The sequence below is a fragment of the Rissa tridactyla genome, unplaced genomic scaffold (assembly GCF_028500815.1).
Source record: "Rissa tridactyla isolate bRisTri1 unplaced genomic scaffold, bRisTri1.patW.cur.20221130 scaffold_29, whole genome shotgun sequence".
Taxonomy (NCBI): domain Eukaryota; kingdom Metazoa; phylum Chordata; class Aves; order Charadriiformes; family Laridae; genus Rissa; species Rissa tridactyla.
This window is the reverse complement of record NW_026529507.1, coordinates 3,838,287-3,842,480: the sequence shown is the minus strand read 5'-3', so window position 1 is coordinate 3,842,480 and position 4,194 is coordinate 3,838,287.

Here is a 4,194-nt window from a genome sequence, read left to right as displayed (position 1 = left end):
GACCAAGGCAAGAAGGACACAGAGAATCTCAGATTCATCTACTCCTGCTGTTACTAAATTCCAGCAGTGGCCACTCATTCTCTTTGTTTCTTCTTTAACTGTTCCTGAAGCAGCGGCCTCTCCTCTTGGTGCCCTCGAACCCTTGCCTTGCAAGGGTCTACACTTGGGAAGCTCTAGCTTACCTAAAGCCATCCCCATTTCTCCTCTAGAGACCCAGCATCTGTAGTCTGCTGCGGTCTTTTCTCACTCCCCTTGGGAGCTGAGACCCCGCTATTTCATGGTCGCTACAGCCCAGGCTGACATTTTCACACCCCTGATCAGAATTCCCTCTGAATTGACTGGACTCAGCAACACCTTTGTTGGCCTACCTTGCGCCTGTGCAAAGATGTTGTCCCAAGAGACACAGAAACCTGCTGGACAGTATGCATGCTGCTGTGTTCCCCTTCCAGTGGTGTCAGGGTCATTAATGTCTCCAATAAGACCTGGGGTCATTATTCTGGAGACTTCCTTGTGTTGCTTAAATAGGCAAATGAGTGGAGATCCCAGTGTGATGTGCTTCCTGTTCCTGAACTGCTCTGCATCGACTGGATGGAGGTGGGTCAGACCCTGCCTCATTGCCCTCGTGGGATTCAGTTGCCGGCCAACAGAAACTGAATCTATGAGACATGGCATCTGGAGTGTGTGTCTCGCACCCACTCTGAAGGCGATGCCTTTCCCGTAGGTCCTGTGCAGTCCCTGCTGGCCACCTGCAGTTGTGCTGGAGAGCCCTGGCATCTCCTGTAGCACAACAGGCCTGTCCATGGCCATTGAGTAGCTGCCCTGAATTAGGTTAGGTGATGTGGGGATGTCCATGAGACATCTGCCGTTACAGTCAGTGGGGATCTAGTATACACGGCTGATGGAGAAGATGGATGATGTCAATGGCAATGAGTACATCTGGTCCCCTGACTACCTCAGAAGGCTGCCCTGGGTTGAAAGAGTAGGGAAAAGTTCAGTTGTCCGAAATGTGGGCATGTGCTGGTGGCCAAAGGAATTCCTCATGAATCTCAAAGATGGTGGCAGCAGATACTGCCCTGTCTCCATGAACTGCTCCGTTAGATCTTGCAGTTACCGGCACGTATCTTGGACCACGTCTGAGACCTGAAATGTCAGTAGGTGTTTGAGTCTGAAGAGCTCACTGCTGGCCTCCATCTCCAGCAATGACGCTGGGAGCTGAGACCAGCAGCTCCCATGCAGCAGGTGCCTGTTTTGTGCCCACCTGAAGAGAGGCAAGAGGAATCCCCCCTCCTGTGGGATTGTGGCAGCCCTAAGTGAGAGCTGAGTCCACTTCACACCCAGGACTACAAACCAAGGAGGAGATGCCTCAATTGACGAAGCCGACTGCCTTTGCTCAGCCGGGGCAAAGGAGATCTGGCACTGTCCAGGTTTCCTGTCTCATACCAGAAGGAACAAGACCTTTCTCGTGCGCAGCTCTCTGACAGGAGAAATTACCCGGCTGGAAAGAAGCGTCTCTCCAGAGGTGCAAGAGAGACCACACAGTATTACTTCAGTCTCTTTCCCAGCAGGTTCCCCTGGAGGCACAGGGACACCTCCAGGGAGCCCCGAGGAGGCAGAGAAAGTGACGTCTCGGGCTGGTCCTCTGCGTCTGAGCTGGGCTGGGCTCCTGGCATGGAGGGAGCTCGTGGCAAGCGGGCAGCGCTGCAGAGAGACGGCTCTGCCCAGGAGCAGCTCCTCTGCAAAGGGCAGCAGGGCTGAGGGCACTGCCTGCAGGTAACGAGGGGAGACGTGTGAGGCCAGCGGATCTTAAAGGCAGCCTGGGGTGGGAGAGTGCTGAGAGCTCACTGGGAGAAATCCTCACAGCCTTTGCACAGTCTCTGGCTGCAGGGCATTGAATCTGCAGCTGCTGGAGGCATCTCCAGAAGCTGGACCAACCCCCAGCCTACGGGATCTGCAAGTACAACTCTCACAGTTTCTCTAGTTTCGAGGAGAAGGACAACGTGTGGAGCAGGGCTTCCCTGCTGCACCGTCAGAGGGACAGGGCATGCTGTGTCTCTGCTGCAGTATAATGCAGAGAGGCTCCCTGGAGCAGTCTCCTAAAGCTGGCATAGCCCATGGCTAATGTGATCTGTCAGGAAGGCTCTCAAGGCTCCGTCGGTGTTGAGAAGGATGTGCTCGAGAGCAGGGCACCCCTACCACATCACCAAAGGCACAGGGCATGTCGGCTGCCTTCTCCCAGGGACAGCTGCCGGGCTGTGAAGGTGGGTGTGCGTGCAGGGGTGCTCAGGGCTGTCCTTCAGAGCAGGGTCCCCGTGTCCCAGGGAACTGTGTGCTGGGCCAGGGACTCTGCTGCCTGCCAGGGTCAGCTCTCAGCCTGCCCGGGGAGCTCCCCCTGGCGCTGCGGGGAGAAGCTGTGGGTGGAAGGAGTGACCCCAGTCGTGTCATGGCAGGGTCCTTCTGCAGTCGTGAGGGTGCTGCATGGGTCGTGTTTCCTCCCAGCTCCAGATCACCCCCAGGACATTTGCAGAGGATCCTTTTGGAGAAGGACTTCAAGGCAGCATTTACCTGAAAGAAATGGAGCCCATGTTTTGAATTTTCCACCTTTAGTGGGATGCATGGGGAGTGGGAGAAAGGAATTTCCTTTTCCATTTAGGATGGCACCTCCCCACCACCACACATACATTCCCTGGAAATACTCCCTGGTCTCCTCTCCCACATCCTGGAGGAGAAATGTTCAAGTGTCTCCCTGTCCTGACTCTTTTTGAAGAAGAATTTTCACCTGTTCCCCTCTCACCCCTGCTGTCCTTGTTCCTTCCCTTCTTCCACTGTGGTGGGGGCTGAGGATTCAGGTGCAGCTCAGACACTGACGCTGCACGTCCTGTCATGCCTGTGTATCCAGGGAGGAAAAGCATCCAAATGCTTTTAATATTTTGGGCTCTGGGGACTGCAGTGTGTGGGGCCGAGAGTAAGCCACCCCATCTTTAGGCTAGTTGGCTCTTTCCCAGGAGTGTCCTGCTTGGCTGCACGCTGCCCTCCAGAAGGGCTCAGCTCTCCCGTGGCATCCCTGTGTCGTCTAGCAGCCCCACGGAGTAGACATGTCAGTGCCAAGGCCACGTAAATCCAGCTGGAGGGCTGAATGTAGGCAGCTGCAGTGAGCCCCCTGTGTCCCTGGCTGGGAGGGGAGAGCTGAGATCCTCCTCGGGTCCAGTGAGCTCAGGTGAGGGGCTGGGAGAACTGCGCTTGTAAATGGGACTCCTCTGCTCTCAGCAGTGTCCAGGTTCTTCTCAGGGGAATGTCTGCTTGGGATCATCCTCCAGCTCAAAGAGGCAGCAGCACAGGGCAGCTGAGAGCAATTCCGATGGACAAACTCGCTGTCCTCGCTCTGCACTGAGGGACAGTCCCCTTGGCTCGCAGGACCCACAAGGTTTCACTTGCAGCACAGCAGAAATGCCAGGGATTTCTGCCTTAAAAACACTCCTCAGGTGTGGTGGGGAAACTACAACAGAACAACACCAACAACAAGGTGCCCTGAGCTCTGCCCTGCAGTCGGGTGACAATGCTGAAAAGCCCTTTGATGCCAGGAGTGGATTTAATCTGAGATCACCCCGTGTTCCTTTTTACCCATGGCTGTAGGGCAGGACTGAATCCTGCAGAGATCTCAGCTCTCTGGTGGACTATCAGCCAGCACCAACCAGAGTGTACAAAAAGGACCTGCAAAAGGTCTTCCTGAAAGGCGAGAGCCAGTTTGGTGGGTTTCTAAGACCAATTGAATACTTTAGTTTGAGAGAAATCTTCCCCAACTTCTCACTGCTTTTCTTTCCATTAACAGGTCTCCAAGCCCAGGGGAAGAAAATGTCGAATGGCAGCTCCATCACCCAGTTCCTCCTCCTGGCATTTGCAGACACGCGGGAGCTGCAGCTCTTGCACTTCTGGACCTTCCTGGGCATCTACCTGGCTGCCCTCCTGGCCAACGGCCTCATCATCACCACCATTGCCTGTGACCACCGTCTCCACACCCCCATGTACTTCTTCCTCCTCAACCTCTCCCTCCTTGACCTGGGCTCCATCTCCACCACTCTCCCCAAATCCATGGCCAATTCCCTCTGGGACACCAGGGACATCTCCTATGCCGGATGTGCTGCACAGCTCTTGTTCTTCATCTTCTTTCTCACAGCAGAGTATTGTCTTCTCACCATT